Source organism: Coffea arabica, chromosome 2c (genome assembly GCF_036785885.1).
Source record: "Coffea arabica cultivar ET-39 chromosome 2c, Coffea Arabica ET-39 HiFi, whole genome shotgun sequence".
Classification (NCBI taxonomy): Eukaryota; Viridiplantae; Streptophyta; class Magnoliopsida; order Gentianales; family Rubiaceae; genus Coffea; species Coffea arabica.
In genome coordinates, this window is record NC_092312.1 from 60,471,941 (window position 1) to 60,490,849 (window position 18,909).

The following is an 18,909-nucleotide window of genomic DNA, read 5'->3' on the forward strand; positions in this document are numbered from 1 at the left end:
GTGATCATCACACTCATTTACCATGCCTAAAACAACCCACTCCAAAAAAAAAAAAAAAGAACTTCAAGTGTATCTTAGTGGCTAATAAAGGTGAAGGAAGACACTCTTTGTACAAATACAGTGTAAAGGCAGTAAATTGAGTCAAGATACGTATTTGACCAATCTAGCTTATTCGGCCAAGGACCGAATGAAGTACTGAGACTAAGAAAGGATAACTCTGTAAATCCTTGAGATAAGTTCAATTCCTTTTGTTGATTATCTATAACTACTTAATAAATTCCATAATTATTTGGTAGAATGTTATCATGAATAGAAAAGATAAATCCTATTTCTTTACTACTTATCATAGAATCATCCAAGGTAAAGGGACTCAGAAAATAGAATGATCAATTATTCTTTTCTTATTCTTCTTCAAAAATTCCTTACTGACTTGAGCATTGCAGTTAATAGGCAGAGTTAGTCCCGTACTTATTTTATATGGGTCAGTCTAAGACAACATGGTATCATCCTTATTCGGTTTGGTTACAGGAACGATTGATAATAGTCAATTATTCCTTTTGACAACATGCTGAAGCCCTGATCAAAGAAAAATATCAAGAATTCAACTCAAGATGACTAAAGAAACCTACAAAACTCTCATCTCGGGCAAACTCATGGTGACGTAGGTAGGGATGTATGCGAGTTAAGCCAATATCGAGTAGCTCGCGAGTAGTTCGATCAACGACTTGGCTTGAATTCAATCAAATTGAGTTAGAGCCGAGTTTCGAGTTACTCAAGTATATTGTTGAATCGAGTTCAAGTCAGTAATTTGAGGCTTGAGACTCGACGAGTAGCTCGTCGAGCTGGATATATTTAATTAATATATATAATTTAAATAATATATATGTATTATAATTATAAAATGACCGTTATGAATATAATTTATACTAAATTTACAAGATACTGTTCTTTATAATAAAATTTCATAAGGGCAGAAAAGTAATAACATAATTGTAAAAGACCTAAAAAGAAAAAATGTTGGAAAAAAGCAAAGAAAAGCTTCGGACTTTAGTTTCTCTTCCTCCCTTCTTCTCTGTTCGAATGAGTGACTTCTAAACCCTATCTCCATTACTCTCAATCTCTCACTCGTCGTCGACGCCGTTGCTCGCCACATCTGTCAGCCTCCATCGCCATCACTTTTCTGGTTACTGGTATGTCTACCTCTGGTCTAATGTGCATTTCCAGTTCTATTTCCATTTCCCCCTTCATTCATCTTCGTTTCCCTCTCTCTCTCTCTCTCTCTCTGTCTCTCTCTCTCTCTATATGGCACTATGGGTGTGGGGACTGGGGACGGCGAATGGGAAGTAGTAGTATGATTGATTATTGGGTCTGGGAGTAAACCCAGAAGCATATTAAATTTGTTTTCCTGTCTGCCTCCATCGCCATCTAGATCTGATGAAACACTTCTGCTTTAATTTGTTTTCCTTTTTTTGTCTTTTTTTGGCCTTTTTTATTGGGCATGCGTAAGTGTAACAATGAATACGAAAGCTATGTGGAGTTTTTTTTGTCTCTTTTTTGTCTTCCGCATTTGAATGGTATGCTATGTGGAATTTTTTGTAAAAATGCCACGCAATTGGCTAAAGTAGTACACGGTTCTACTAAATTGGACTTCAACTGAATTGGTAACCTTTGTCAAAAGTGGTTCAATCAGAACGAAATTACTCACAACCCTTTTTTTCAAAAAAAAAAAAAAGAATTTGAAAACACACTCCATCATCTTCACATGGCTCTAGATTCTAATTATTGCTCTCTTTGTGCTAAAGAATAAATTCTAACTTCTAAGAGCAGATTTCTAAAACCCCAAAATAAAAATTGTAAATCATAGATATAAGGCGTAACCTGTCAATCTTGGACTTTAAAAAGAAAGAAGGAAGAACAATTTGAGTATTCCGTGGTAGTCTGGATTTAATGACTTGATATGGAGAGTTAAACAAGCACCACTAGAATTGTTGTGTGTAATTTGTTAGAAATACCATTAAAACAAAACACACTCTGTATAATTCCACTAAAGCCCACAAACTTCATCCCACTTTGTATAATTCCTCTAAAGTCCCTAGATCACTCACATTAAGAGACTAAAGCTCAAAATGCTTGATTAGGCTTGACTTGATAAGACTTGACTAAAGGTCGAGCCTTATCGAGTCAAGTCTCGAGCTTAAAAGAATTTTTTCGAGTCAAGTCTCGAGTTGCGATTTTTAGGCTTGGTCGAGCTCGAGTATAGCACTACTCGAACTCGACTTGGCTTGAATACATCCCTAGATGTAGGTGTAGAACCTTCCAGAATACCTCCTAAATAGTTAGTCCAAGTGGTGGCAGACAATTTGCCTACATTTGAGGCCATTGTAAGACATCTTAAACGAAAAGAAAAATGCAAGATGAGCAGGCCTCCAAGACTCCTCTGCAAAGAAAAGAACCCAGTGGAGATTCATCGGATTCTGGTTGAAGTGATAGGCATAATTAGAGCTGACAAAAAAGTCCAAAACCCAACAATCCGCCCAACCCACCCATTAATTTTAAAGGATGGGTTGGGTCAATTGGGTTATGGGTTTCGTTGGGTTGGGTAAGAATAACCCAACTTATTCATTGGGCGGGTTGAATTTTTTATTTGGGTACCCAATGTCCAACTTGTTTAAAAGTAATTTAAAATAATAAATACAAAATTCAATACACAAACACTCAACTATTTGTATTTGGACATGTGTTAATGATACATTGATTAATTTGTATTCAAAATTCTCATATATATATATATATATATATATATATATATATTCAATCAATTTTTTTATTTTTATTTAAAAGAAAAAAGAAACTTGAAATAAAAACTCGTGCTTATTTTACTTTTTTAACAGTAGTTAAACTTGCTCAACTTCTAAAATAATTTATTATGCCTTTTAAAAGTATGTCGTTTTCCTCCCCCCTTTTTTTTTTGTGATTGTTCTCAAGATGTTACTTGCTTTTGTTTGTTAATATTCTATGTACATAAAATAGAGTTTTAAATTTGTTCTAATTGCATTCTTTTTTAATATTTCGTATTGCTTTTGTTTTTTAATATTTCATGTATGTGTAATATTGTATAAATTTCATTTTTAACCTTTTAGCATTATATAATTTCAAAATTTTCAAATTTACAAACAAAAGCTTACTTTGTATCAACCTAATTTTTCACTAATTCAAAATAATGCGATCCCAATGTGGTAAAAATGCCAGAATAGTTCATGAATTCTTCTCTCATTTATTTCTTAAAAGGTTTGGGATTTTCCTTAATATTTTTTTGGGGACCAATAGCAATACTTTTTACAAGCATATAATATTTTCTGCTTTATATCAAAGCTATGGTAATTCTAAAAGATTAATATGGCCATAGCATCAAGTATGATTCTAGATGATTCTAATTAATCAGGTGATGAATTATCTAACTCCATCAAATCAATAAAAAAATACATTCTAATATATATTATATGTAAATAGATCATGATATTAATTTCGAATCAATATAGTTGACTTGCATATTCTAGTCCAACGATTTCATTTCATTTGAAGCAAACACCTCCAATCTTCAACTTCATGAGAAGCTTACAATCAGCAAGACAATTAATTTTCCCTCTTAATTAGCCAGTCCAAGAACCAAAATGCCGTAATGTCTCCAATCATTTAATGGAAGAAAGCAATTTCCATACTATCCCCAGAATGGAGTTTTGATGCGTGGACCTTTCACAACAGTTTGCAAAATTTCTAAAGTCATGAATCATAAAATTTTTGAGAATATAAGGACTAAAGTATAAACTTATTTTCTATAATTTCAATATTATTATACAACAAATTATATGTCTCTTACTTACATTTTCAAGTATAATATAATCTAGCATTTAATAATTTAAATACATAGAATATTACAATTTACAATAAAGTAGATATAAATAATAAAAGTATTAATTGGCTGTGACAAAAATAAGTTTCAATCAACTAATAGTATTAAAAAGTATAGAGTAAACAATTTTTTTAGCTAATGTATTTAAATGTACAATTTATTATCTAAAATTCGCAATACAAGCAATATAAAATATTATTCTATTTGTGATTTGTTTTCAAGTAACTTAAGAAGTGAGTGTGTGTCTGTGTGCATGAAAATACATTTATGTATGTGAAAATGTATTTATATGTGTGAAAAAAATCTTTTTGGTGTGTTAAAATGCATATGAAAAAGTTTATGTATTAAAATGTATTAATTAATATGTTGGGTCATATTTGGGTCATGGGTTTGAGATAACCTAATATGACTCAACCCAAAATCAACCCAATCTAAAGTTGGGCGGGTTGGGTATAACCCATTTAAGTGAAAATTCAATTTTAACCCGCCCAATTGCCAGGTATAGGCATAATCTAAGGAAAAGAGTTCAGTATTCTCTCCCAAACTCCCATTGATGTCCCTGAGACATCATAATAGATGTCAAGAATCAATTTGATACCTCACATATGAATTACCAAGTTCAAGATGAACTGGACAGGATATTAAACTCGAAAACAAATAGAAACTCAGCCTCTCCATTTATTCTAGACATAGAACACTATCCACTTCTAGCCAAATTTAAGATACCCATGATGAAGCCTTCTAATGCAACAACTGATCTTGAGGACTATTTGTTTGTTTTCTTGACTCATATGTAGCTACAAACCGCTACTAGTACTAGTAGTGTAAAACCCTTTCAATATTTCTAGAATGGAAGGCCCAATTATGGTTCCAAAGATTACCTACAAGATCTATACGCTCTTTCAATTGGCTGGGCTGTTCACTGACCATTTGTTTCATGCAAAGCATTTTCCAAAGAGCACAGTGCATCTAATAGCAGTCAAGCAATGACAAAAAAGTCCTTAAGGGATTATATGGTTTGATTCAATAATGAAAGTCTTCAGGACAAAGATCGAGATAATAAGGTAATAATCACAACCTTTATTAATGGTTTGAAATTGCTGAAGTTGTACACTGAGTTCATAGACAAACCTCCAAGAACTATTAGGAAGATGTTGGACCAACCTCGTGAACGTGCCAATGCAGAAGAAGCTTATCATCAAAAGAGTGAACAGAAAAAGTAGAGAGAGGACAAGTGGAGAAGAAGTGGTAATAATAGAGAGACACGAGAAGGGCAGCAAAGGAAATGCATTTTTGATAGGTAGTCCTGGGGACAAACCTCAAAAAGTGAGAAGAATCTTACTCCTGTTACTACGTCACAAATTCAAATCTTGGCTATTATGGAGGCTAAAATGTTGCTACCTCCTTCAAGAAGGTTATTAGGTAACAAAAATAAAAGAAATTAAAGTGCATTCTGTGCTTTCCACAAAGATGTGGGCCACGATATAGAGGATTACATGGATCTTAAGAGAGAAATTGAGGAGTTAATTAAACAAAGGCATTTATGTAATGTGTAATGACCCGATCTTTTTCTAGGACATACCCCAGGGTTTAGCGGACCGCCTACCTAACTCTCGTTAAGACTCACTCACATCTACTTAAAACACGGATTATAACTTCAAGAGAAAGAGGAGCAATGGTTTCCATCTTGATAAAATGTCGTATAGACTTGAAAATAATGAATGAGGAGAATAATTATTTCATTGATCCAAAAGAATATATACAACAGGTTTCAGCCTATATTAGGAAACTATACACAATTATACCCTTAATCCTAGGAATAAGATTTTACACCAATTTAGCTAATCTACAGCTAATCTACAGTTATAGTTATATGGAATTTCTCTCCACTAATCTCTCCTAATTTACACGGTTTTATTACTCAATATTCTACTTCCCAAAAATACAGATTTTCCCACACTCCCCCTCAAGCTGGTTTGAAGATATCTTTCATCACCAGCTTGCTCACTAACAAATCAAACTGTTTTTTGGGAAGACTCTTTGTAAGCAGATCTGCCACTTGGTCGCTAGTTGGCACATAGGTCATGCAGACTACACCTCCTTCTATTTTTTCTTTGATGAAGTGCTTATCTACTTCAACATGTTTCGTTCGGTCATGAAGAACTGGATTGTGAGCAATAGAAATAGCCGCTTTATTGTCACAATACAATTTCATAGGAAGTACTTCTGAAACCTTCAACTCCTGTAATATTCTTCTAATCCATATCACTTCACAAATACCTGGAGCAACAGCCCAGAACTCTGCTTCTGCACTGCTCCTTGCCACAACATTCTGCTTCTTACTTCTCCAAGTTACCAAATTACCTCCCACATACGTACAATATCCAGAAGTTGATCTTCTATCTGTTATACATCCAGCCCAATCCGCATCGGTATAGGCTTCAACTTGAAGATGTCCTTGTGCCTTAAAGAAAATGCCTTTGCCAGGTGTTCCCTTTAGGTACCTTAGGATTCTATGAATTGTTTCAAAGTGCTCTAGGCCTGGTGAATGCATGAACTGACTAACAATACTTACTGGAAATGCTATGTCCGGCCGAGTGTGTGATAAATAAATAAGTCTTTCTACTAGTCTTTGAAACTTTTCTTTGTCTCTTACTTTCTCTACACTAGCTGGTTGAAGTTTCAAATTTGGCTCCATGGGAGTTTCAGCTGGCCTGCATCCCATCATACCTGTCTCTTTGAGCAAATCAAGCACATATTTCTTTTGACTTACAACAATTCCCTCCTTGGATAGTGCAAACTCCATCCCGAGAAAATACTTTAAGTTTCCCAAGTCCTTGATTTCGAATTCCTTGGCCAGAATCTTCTTCGAATTCTCTAATCCTCCACAATCATCCCCTGTTAAAATAATGTCATCGATGTATACAATTAAGATTGCAACTTTACCTTCTTTTGAATGCCTATAAAACAAAGTATGGTCAGCCTGATTTGTAAGAAAACAAAATTTTTAACAGCTTTGCTGAAGCGTTCAAACCAAGCTCTTGGTGATTGTTTAAGTCCATAAAGAGATTTCTTCAGTTTGCAAACTTTTCCAACACCATATTTGTCTACAAAACCTGGAGGAAGACTCATAAACACCTCCTCTTCTAGGTCTCCATTAAGAAAGGCATTTTTCACATCAAGTTGGTACAATGGCCAATTTGCATTAATAGCAAGAGATAAAAGGACCCGAATAGAATTTATCTTGGCAATAGAGGCAAATGTTTCTTGATAATCTATTCCATGGGTTTGTGTAAAACCCTTCGCAACTAATCTGGCCTTGTACCTTTCTACAGTACCATCTACTTTGCTTTTAACTGTAAACACCTATTTGCACCCAACAATCTTTTTCTCCCTAAGCAACTCCACCACATCCCACGTATCATTTTTCCTTAATGCTTCCATCTCTTCAAACACTGCAGATTTCCAGTTCTGATCATCCAACGTTTTTTTAATGTTTCTAGGAATCACAAGTTTTGAAATTTTAGTGGTAAAGGCTCTATATTTAGGGGAAAGGTTATCATAGGACACATATTTGGAAATTGGATGTCTAGTACAAGTACGAGTTGGGAAGATCAAGATCAGATTCTTGAGTAGGAAGGTTTAAAACTGGGTTAGATTCTGGAACAGCAGAAGAAAAGAAAGGTGAAGTATTACCTGATGTATTTGGACAGACTTCCCTCGAGGACTTCTCATGAATAGGAGCTGGACTCATCAATGGACCTTCACCCTTTTTAAAAATATTTCTCCTAGTGTATACCACAGGCTCAAGATTGGAACGATTTTTTTCTCGTTGTAATATTTCCATATCTGATAAACTAATATCAATTTCTGCACTATCAAATTGAGGGATCTTCGTTTCCTTATCTGTTTCAAAAATTATAGTTGGTAAAGCTTCAGTTTCCAAAAAATTTGATTCACTAGAATTCTCCCCCTGAATCAAAGGTTTGTTAAAGAAAGGGAGACCTTCCAAAAAAGTTGCATCCATAGTGACAAAGACTTTTCGTGTGAGAGGATTAAAGAATTTGTACCCTTTTTAATTTGGAGCATAACCAACAAAGACACATTTTTCGGTCCTCGGATCCAATTTGGACCAAGATTTCTTTGGAATATGCACATAAGCAGTGCATCCAAATATTTTTAAAGGCAAATTTGAATTAACTCTTGATTCAGGGAAAATTTTTTTAAAACACTCTAAAGGAGTACTATATTGTAAGACCTTGGAAGGCATCCTATTAATTAGGTATGATGCTGTTAAAACAGCATCCCCCCAAAAATATTTTGGTAAGTTCATATAAAACATCATGGCACGAGCGACTTCCAATAGATGTTTGTTTTTACGCTCGGCAATTCCATTTTGTTCGGGGGTATCAGTGCAAGAAGACTGATGTAAGATCCTTTTTTCTTCAAAAAATGTTCCAAGGATGCTATTATAATACTTTGTTCTATTATCAGACCGCAAAATACTTGCTTTTGTTTGAAATTGATTTTCTATCATGTTATGGAAATTTTGAAAAATGGTTGCTACTTCTGACTTCTTATGCATTAAGTATACCCAACATAGACGAGTATGGTCGTCTATGAATGTTACAAACCACCTTTTTCCCGAAACAGTAGTATCCCTTGAGGGTCCCCAAACATCACTATGAAACAAATAAAATGGTTTGGATGGTAAATAAGGCCTTGGGACATAAGATTTTCATTGACTTTTAGCAAGCAAACAACTTTCACATTTCAGTTTCAGGGGGTTCACATTCTTAAAAAGCAAAGGAAGCAAATGTTTTAGATAAATAAAACTAGGATGGCCCCATCTGTAATGCCAAACCATTATTTGTTCATAAGCAGATACATAAATATTACTACTAGACTCTTGAGCAATTTGAGCACTAGGTGAATTATTCTCAAGACAGTAAAGGCCATTGATCATTCTAGCTCTGCCAATCGTCATCCTCAAATTCTTGTCCTGAAAAGCACAATGAGATTCATCGAAAATAGCCTAACAATTAGAATCTTTTGTTAGTTTACTAACTGATAAAAGATTGCTGGCCAATTTTGGAACATGAAGAACATATTTTAGGTTAATATTTTTTGAGATCTGTATTGAACCTTTTCTAGCAACAGGAGAGAAACCTCCATCTGCAACCTTGATCTTTTTATTTCCAGAACATGGTATATATGATTGGAAGAGTTTAAATGAATTTGTCATATGGTCTGAGGCTCTAGAGTCTATGATCCATGGAGCAGGAAAGGTTGAGGAATTAGACAGAAAAGAATTGAATAGAGCCTTAGATCCAATATCTGTATGAGCCATAGAAGCATTAGGAAAGTCAGATGAGGTAAAACTGGATTTCAATAGCATAAGAAGATGCTCCATTTGTTCTTTGGTGAAAGGACCAGCATCAGCTTCATTAGCAGTAGGAACTTCTCGTCTAGACTTCTCTCCTCCTTTGTTTTTCCAATTTGGAGGTTTTCCGTGCAGTTTTCAACATGTGTCACGAGTGTGACGACGCTTATTACAATAGTCACACCAGACCTGTGATTTTTCACTGGATTTTTCTCTTGTTCTATGCTGATAAGTTGATGTTTTAAAGGATGAGGCAACCTCTAAAGCCGATCCTTCAACAGCAATTCCAGGACCCTTCTTTCCCAGCATTACATTTCTTCTGCTTTCCTCCCTTCTAACCTCTGAGAACACCTCACCAATTGAAGGAAGAGGCTGTCTCCCAATAATTCTCCCTCTAACTTAATCAAATTCAACGTTTAGCCCTGCCAGAAATTTAAAGATTCGGCTGTCTTCTACAGTTTTCTTATGATGCTGAAAATCCCCTATTGATTTCCAATCATAGCTGTTGAAGAGATCCAAATCTTGCCATATTCGCTTAAACGAATTGAAATATTTTGTGATAGTGTCTTTCCCTTGACGTAGATCTCCAATTTTGAGAGTCAACTCGAAAATTCGGGTTTGATTTCCCAAATCAGAGTACATCTGATTGATATTTTCCCATAACTCTTGTGCCGTTGAATAGCACATGTAGTTAGAACTGATATCTTCCTCCATTGAGTTTACAAGCCATGTCATAACCATGAAGTTTTCCGCGTCCCATGTTGCGTAAGCAGGATCCGTGCATATTGGAGCCTTTGTTTCACCAGTTAAATACCCCATCTTGCCACGACCTCTGATATACATCCGGACTGCTTGTGACCATCGGAGAAAATTATCTCCATTCAGCTGAATGGTAGTAATCTGAATTGAGTGAGAATCAACCCCAGTTTTCAAGGATTCGATTCTGTTTTTAGATGAAAAGGCAGTAGTTTGAGGATTAATGGTAGAGTCTGATGATGTTTCAGACATGATGAAGGGACAGGGGACAATGTGAAAAAACAACAAGGAGGAAAAATCAGGCAAACCTAGCTCTGAGACCAACTTGAAAATAATGAATGAGGGGAATAATTATTTCATTGATCCAAAAGAATATATACAACAGGTTTCAGCCTATATTAGGAAACTATACACAATTATATCCTTAATCCTAGGAATAAGATTTTACACCAATTTAGCTCCTCTACAGCTAATTTACAGTTATAGTTATATAGAATTTCTCTCCACTAATCTCTCCTAATTCACACGGTTTTATTACTCAATATTCTACTTCCCAAAAATACAGATTTTTCCACATATAGCAAAATTCAATTAAATAGGGTTTCAAAATATACAACTCTTGCTTGTTAATATCAAAGAAAGTTCATGTAAATAGAACTCCTATAAATAGACCTCATGAGACTTAGTAAACCCTATACAAGGTACATGCATGCGCCATTTGGTTTTCTAAAGTAAATGATTAAAAATTTTAAGTTTAAACTAGACTTATGCAATTAGAAATCATGTTTAAAGTGGCCATTACTTTCTCCTTACGAAATATATAGTTTTTAGCAAAATTTCAGCTTACGTATCACTACCAAGGGGAACTCAAGCATCCTTAAGCAACTAAATCCGAATTAACCAAATAACACCCTTCTACTCTCACTTTCACTTGCTTATACTACAAGAAAAGAAACGGCCAGCATCTCCCCCTTTTTTTTCCTTAAATTTTCCTCCAATTTCAAGGCTAAAATTTCATAGCTAAACAGCCCCAATCAAGTCTATAAGTTATAAGATAAAAAAGGTTCTTATTTTAGGCCACAAATCTAACTAAATTATGTATATGCCTAGCATATATTCATCGTATATCTAAGCTAAAAATTTAAATCCTAAGCTAGAATCTACCAACAAAACTAGAAAATGAAGTTTTAAATCCCTTAAGTGAAGCCAAAAATGAAGTTAAAAGCTGGAAAATCCTCGTGGCAAGACTCAAGTTTCATAGCAAAGCTGGAAATAATATTTCAAAGCTGAAAATTCTCAACCAAAGATGGAAATGACAAACTACTACACAAAACTACGAAATCTTTCATAAAACCTACTACAATCAAGCCATAACTCCATTCAAATGCAAGATTAAGGGAAAAAGTAGTTCCTTGCCAAGGTACCTTCAATTCCTAAAGAGAATAGCAAACTACAGCTTTCTTTCCCCAAAATCACTCCACACAAACCTCCTTCCTTGTTACAACCTTCTATGGATTGGTCTAGGATTTTAGGTTGATTTCCCACAAATTCTAGCTAAGAATCAAGGTGAAATTGAAGAGGTTTTTTTCCCCTCTTTTCTCTCTTCTCTCTCTCGACCAAGGAGGAGAGAAAATGAAGGAAGTTTTGGTTCACTAGATGATAAAGATAGAAGAAATGTCTTGGTCAAAGATGACCTTGATTGCAACACTTGGCACCCAACCATGATGCGAATGAGCAAGAGGCCAATGGTGTTCAAGTAGACCCCATGAAGGTCCTTCAAGACCCTGTGACACGAGCACGAGTTAAAAATTTTAAGGAGTCACTTCAAGCCTTAGTTTATGTCGTCCAATCCCAAGAGAAATCGCCCATTGAAAGAATCAACCTGGAAGATCCTTGCAAGACTACCAAGATATTGCTTACAATTGAAGGTGCAAGTGATCAAGCCTCAAAGGGAGGATTGGGCCTCGATTAAGTAGCTCTTGTTAAGTTTGGTTTCTGCCATGTGGGCCTTAGGTCAAATAGGACTTTAGTTAGTCATTAAGTTAATTAATTAGTAGGTTAGTTTTCAGCCAAGAGAGATCCAATGGGATGGCTAAATTTTCTTAATATTTTCCAAGTTCTATTAGGGTTAGACAAGGCTATAAATAGCCTCAAGTCATTGTCTACATTCAGTTTTGGCGATATTATTAATAAAAATTTCAGAATTTCGTTCAATTCTTTGTGGCGAATTCCTTAGCTTGTGAAAGCTAGTTTGAACATTCTAGAGTTGATCCTAGGATTATTCGTTGACTTATCAATCAAGTAAACACACTTGATTGTGGAGTCCTCTACCATTGAATTCACTCTTGAGTGGTCCAAGTTTGGATTCAACTCCATCAAATCGTCAACGTGCCCTCTAAGATCCTAAGTAGCTTCCGCTTCTCGTATCATCTGGTCATCAGAGCTAATTAGAGGTATCACGTATATTTCTTTTTATCGTTTTGAGTCCGTTTTGTTCCCATATTCGTAGCTATGTGTTATGTTTTGTTGTCCAAGTCCAAAATCTATTCTTGTTTATCTGCGTGTCATGCTTGTTTTCGTAGTTGCTATCAGTGTCTTTAATCTTTCTTGCACAAAAATTCTGTCCAAAATTCTGTTTGGTCTCGGTTATTTGTGTTTATCCAGCAAGCAAAACAAAAAAAAAAAAAATTTGGCGGCGGTTCTTTATCTTCTTGCCGCAACTAGGGCTTCTTGTGTATTCATTTTTGTATGCAATCTGTCCAGAAATTTTTAATCGTTAGTTACCTATAGTTTCCATCCAGATTGTAGTATAATTCTTGATACGAGAAGCAGAAACTACTTAGGATCTTAGAGGGCCTGTTGACGATTTGATGGAGTTGAATCCAAACTTGGACCACTCAAGAGTGAATTCAACGGTAGAGGACGCCATAATCAAGTGTGTTTGCTTGATTGATAAGTCAACGAACAATTCTAGGATCAACTCTAGAATGTTCAAACCAGCTTTCACAAGCTAAGGAATTCGCCACAAAGAATTGAACGAAATTCTGGAATTTTTATTAATAATATCGCCAAAACTGAATGTAAACAATGACTTGGGGCTATTTATATCCTTGTCTAACCCTAATAGAACTTGGAAAATATTAAGAAAATTCAGCCAGACTATTGGGTCTCTCTTGGCCGAAAGCTAACCTACTAATTAATTAACTTAATGACTAACTAAAGTCCTATTGGACCTAAGGCCCACATGGCCGAAGCCAAGCTCAACAAGAACTACTTAATCGAGACCCAATCCTCCCCTTGAGGTTTGATCACTTGCACCTTCAATTGTAAGCAATATCTTGGTAGTCTTGCAAGGATCTTCCATGTTGATTCCTTCAATGGGCGGTTTCTCTTAGGATTGAACGGCATGAACTAAGGCTTGAAGCGGTTCTCGTGTCACTGGGTCTTGAGGGACCTTCATGGGGTCTACTTGAACACCATGGGTCTCTTGCTCATTCGCATCATTCCCCTCCTCTTGAAAAGGATTTGTCCTCAAATCTTGGGAAAAAGTGGAACTCTATGTTGGTGCGCTTATAGGATAGCAATGTGGGGACTAGATGAATGAGCACCAGCCATGTCACATGTCGCTTGGACAGCCTTATGATGCTTTCGAACAATGACATTCTCCAAGACAAGAAACATATTGTATAAAGCTTGTGATAATTCCAGGTTCCACTCCAAAGCTCTCTAATCTCATGAATGGTCGAATTTGGACCTACACAATAAATCACACAATTAGCATTTGTAGGTATCAAATCACTTGACCACTTACCATTCATATTCACAAGATAAGGATCTTCATAGTGATGCTCAATCAGGTTAGAAAAGTCTCGAATATGATTGTGCAAAATTACGAAATACATTGCAAGTTGTTGTTGGTATGGCCTATCTTGCACAAATGGAGCAAGATCGAGATAGGTAGCTTTTGTACCTTCAAATTGAAGAATAAATTTTGGTTGTAAGGAACCAGAATTTGGAACAATGAGGAAAGAATTATCACCAACGGAATAAGAAGGAAGTTTATAACAAGTTTCAAGTGTAGAAACTCCCTTTGAAACTTCATTCAGATCACCAACAAACAAATCAACTCTTGGTGAGAGATTGGTCACTTGTTGATAACAAAAAGATACCACACTTAAAGCACAAACTCCATGAAAACTCTTCAATTCTCTAAAGAATGTAGGAATGGAGCATTTTAAGACCAAGGCGATTGCACTTTGCTTCATCTGCACAAAACAAGAAACACTAGATAATGCAAAGTTAAGATGGTTAGCACAAAAACAAGTCCTCTTCACATCCTTAGATTGTACAATAGATGTCGACTTTCTCTCTTGTTTTTCCACTATGGCAGAATCGTGCATGAAATTTTCCACACTCAACTCTTTTAAATGTTCATTCTCTTTCTCTTTGACACTTTTCTCAACTTTTACCTTAAGTGCATGCTCACCACCACACTCAACTCGCTCTTTTTCAAGTTTTCGTTGGAGGAGTTGTTGATATGTCTCCCACACTCTACTAACTCTTCTATCTATGGATAATGTATTGGCATGCTTTGTTGTCGAATGAACCTCCTCCCTTTTCCTTGAATATACTGACTTTGAAAAGGTAGGTTGGACGTTGGGGTGAAATTGTGGAGAACCCTTCCTCTTGACATCCTTATTCACCATTCGGTCAAGACGTCTATGAAGAGACTCGAAAGCTTCATCCAGACTCTGCTTGAATTCTTCCATCATGGCCTCCATGTGTAGTTTTAGGCCCATGGTTTGGTCTCCAATTCCACTTGACATGCTTAGGTATACCTGCCAAAACAAACAAAACAACTGCTTCTCTCCTTTTTTTTTGTATACAAAATATAGGTTACTCACACTCGTGTTTCACTCAAGTATATCACTCTCTAATAATCTCACCAGCAATTCCTTAGGCTCGCTAGTTGCTCGGATTGAACAAACTAGGAATCACCATCAGGTTCGTTCTTGACTAGTCAACAAGTGACACAAGATAGTAGTAATGAATGGACAATATTGGATGACCTAAGAAGGGACCTAAAACTTAGATTAGGACTGACTACGACTCAAAAGAAAGCAAGAAAGATGACTTCAAGATTGAAATTTTGAAAATCCTAGAAGTACCCTACCCGACAACCAAAATTTCTAGAATTTGTCGAGCTGCTGATCCTCGATATATTGGTCAGATTTTTGGGGTATTTTGGGTGCTATTTTGGTGTATGGGTCAGCCCTTAAATCGCAGTCCAACCGATTCAACATTGCGGGCTGGTTTGGCGTGACACGGTGTAACGGCTGGCTTTTGGATTTTGGAAACAGAATTGGGTGTAAGGTGGGCTGTTTTAGGTCGGTTGGAGGGGAACTTGGGCCTTTGGCCGATGGGTTCTTGGCTGCTATTAATCCCAACAGAATTAGGATTAGTTGGAGTCAAGGTGGGACTTGGTGCACAATTAGGAAACTAGAGCCAATATCTTTCTTCCCTTTTTTTTTTCTCTCTTTCGTTTCTTTTTTTTTTCTCTTCTTTTGCGGCTCTCTGGTTTGTTCTTCAAGAACTCAGATTTGGTCCCAACAGATTTGAAATTTCGGATCAAAATTCAAGATTGCCAAGAGGATAGAAGTTTTCTCCCGCAAGTTTCAAGAATCCTCGATCAAGAATTACTAAAACAGTCTTGGTTGTTCCAAGAACTTCAAGATTTCTGGTGAAGAAGCTCAAGAACTACCCAAGTCAGGTTTAGGTATCCAAGATTTGTAAGATTCAACACTAATACGCAAGGTTTAAAAGGCAAGCAGGTTCGCAGCCCAAACAAACAAATTCCAGCAACGACTCAAAGAAACATTCAAGGTACGCAACACTTTTGTTGTTTTTTTTTTTTGACTTTTTGTTGGGTTGTTTTGCAATCCAAACGACACAAGACTCCACAAGAATTGATGCGAATGAGCAAGAGGCCCATGGTGTTCAAGTAGACCCTGAGAAGGTCCCTCAAGACCCAGTGACACGAGCACGAGTTAAGAGATTCAAGAAGTCGCTTCAAGCCTTAGTTCATGCCGTCCAATCCCAAGAGAAACCGTCCATTGAAGGAATCAACATGGAAGATCCTTACAACACCACCATAATATTGCTTACAATTGAAGGTGCAAGTGATCAAACCTCAAAGGGAGGATTGGGTCTCGATTAAGTAGCTCTTGTTGAGCTTGGCTTCGGCCATGTGGGCATTAGGTCCAATAGGACTTTAGTTAGTCATTAAGTTAATTAAATAGTAGGTTAGCTTTCGGCCAAGAGAGATCCAATGGGTTGGCTAAATTTTCTTAATATTTTTCAAGTTCTATTAGGGTTAGACTAGAATATAAATAGCCCCAAGTCATTACTTACATTCAGTTTTGGCTATATTATTAATAAAAATTCTAGAATTTCGTTCAATTCTTTGTGGCGAATTCCTTAGCTTGTGAAAGGTAGTTTGAATATTCTAGAGTTGATCTTAAGATTGTTTGTTGACTTATCAATCAAGCAAACACACTTCATTGTGGCATCCTCTACTGTTGAATTCACTCTTGAGTGGTTTAAGTTTGGGTTCAACTCCATCAATCGTCAACGTGCCCTCTAAGATCCTAAGTAGCTTCCACGTTTCATATCAAACCATTTTTCCTCTTGTTTTTGTTTCTTTTCCTCTATCTTTTCTTTCTCCAATTTCGGCCAACACCCTAAAAATACAAGGGAGAAATAATAAAAAGGAAATTAAGGAAAAAAAAGTCTTGGTCAAGTGGTATCTTTGACCGGTGACAAGTGGCGCAAGTTGGTTCAAGCCTATCTCTTTGTTTTTCTTGTGTTTTTAACTTATGTTACACTAATTCACTCTTAGCACTTTTAATTACATAATTCCTCTTTATTAATATCCATTCCTATCCCCCAAATTTGGTGCACACACCTCAACAATTGATCACACTACCACAATGCACCATAAACCCTAGTATGCACCATCTATAAAAGTAAAGATAAAAACTCTCGACTCTATCGTTAAAAATAGTTACAAAAATTAACGCAAGTAAATTAGTATTAAATAAACTATAAATTAACTATCAAAAATAAGGAAAATTATAAGAAAATATAAAAGAATTTTCAAGTCCTTACAATTTGAAGCTATTAGTCAAGTGTAATCCAACTAAGCAGAAGGGGAGGAGAGATTATTGTCAAGGTGACAAAGATTATCGTTGGGATAAATACCATAATCCCAGGGATAGATCACCTGAGCCTGACGCATAGAGTTTCACAGGAACAATCAACACCATAGCAAAGGGACCCATTGGAGAAGATATCTATTTTGCTTGATGAAACAACCGAATACTTTCCAATGGGGATAATTCAAGAAAGTAGTTAAAGATTTATGAAGAAATTGTGTATGGTTCAGAAGACACTATGCCTTTGGCTTCCAATAATCATGAGGCCATTGTGATTGAGGTAATCATTAACAACTACAAGGAAAAGAAAATGTATGTAGATAATAGAAGTGCAATATTATATTATAACATTTTTAAGGACTTGTAATTAGATGATAAGCAACCTGTGTGAGAACCCTGAAAATAGACATATAAATATCAGTGCATATTTTATTTGCATTTTAATTCTTTAATAAATTTTAGCACTAAGTCCAATTGTTTTTAAATAAGTACGTAGAAATAAACGTTATGTGCAAATAAAAGAACTGTGCTAGACTACTAAATTTCTTAGTTTTGTTATATTAACTTCATATTTCAATGGTAAACTATTTCATTGATCTAATAATTAATTTCTTTGAATTCTAGTATTGTAATTAATTGTTTTGAAATAAAAGTGTAAAGATAATTTCTATGTAATAAATAATATAATTGTGCCAATATTGAATTATTCGGTTTTGCTATACTAAATTAATATTTCTTGAGTTGGATTAATTCTATTACTTTAAAATAAATTCTTTGATTTCCGATAACTAGTTTTAATCGTTAATAATGTTAAATGTTAATAGGAATTTCCGCGTTAAGATGAAAACCAATGAATTTTAGATAAATATGATACTAATATACTAAACATACTTAAGGCGTGAAAATTTCGATAATTATAGTCTTATCCTTCTTTGTTTTCACAATAAGTGCGTAAAAATAATTTTTATGTGCAAATTGACACCTTGGATTTAATTATTATTTCATTTGACTTTATATTACTAAATCGATAAATTTCAAGTTAGACTAACTCTATTTCTTGAGAATAAATAATTGGAAATTCTAATAATTAATTTAATCGCTAAATAATATAAGAATTACTAGGAACCTTAATATTCGAGTCTAATCGATAATTATTCGATAAAAAAAATGGTTTAGGTATATTAGGGTATAATTAGGCGTTCAAATCGCACTTGGGGATAATTTTTAGAATTAAGTCGGAATTGAGAAATTAAGTTGAGGTTAGGGAGCAAAGTGAAAAGACTAAAATGCCCTTACAATTCCATGCAAACCAAACGAACCCTCTGACAAGAATTCTAATCACCGCACTATCAACCAATTACATTTTATCCAATTCGATACGCAATCTACTCGTACACACGCAATCCTTTCTCTTAAACTACGGCACCACAATATATTCATTTCAATTGCTTTTCAGCCGTGAGTGAGCAAAGCTTCCTTGGCCAACTTTAAAACACAAACATCTCCAATTCTGCCGGATTACATTTCAGTCTCCATTCACACCCCATTTCCCTTCATCCGCGACTTGTTTCCCATTTCAGCAACTCCAACATTCCACAACACCGTACCATTTCACTTCATCTCCTGCCTTGGTATCATCGAAGAGA

General features: G+C 35.4%; 1 long non-coding RNA gene across 1 annotated transcript; it reads left to right on the top strand.

The window, feature by feature from the left end:
- Positions 1 to 1,001: 1,001 nt before the first annotated feature.
- On the top strand, positions 1,002 to 16,410 carry LOC140035365 (uncharacterized). The gene is made up of 2 exons (XR_011839503.1): positions 1,002 to 1,190; positions 15,663 to 16,410. It is a non-coding gene; the product is annotated as an uncharacterized lncRNA (long non-coding RNA).
- The last annotated feature ends 2,499 nt before the right edge of the window (positions 16,411 to 18,909 follow it).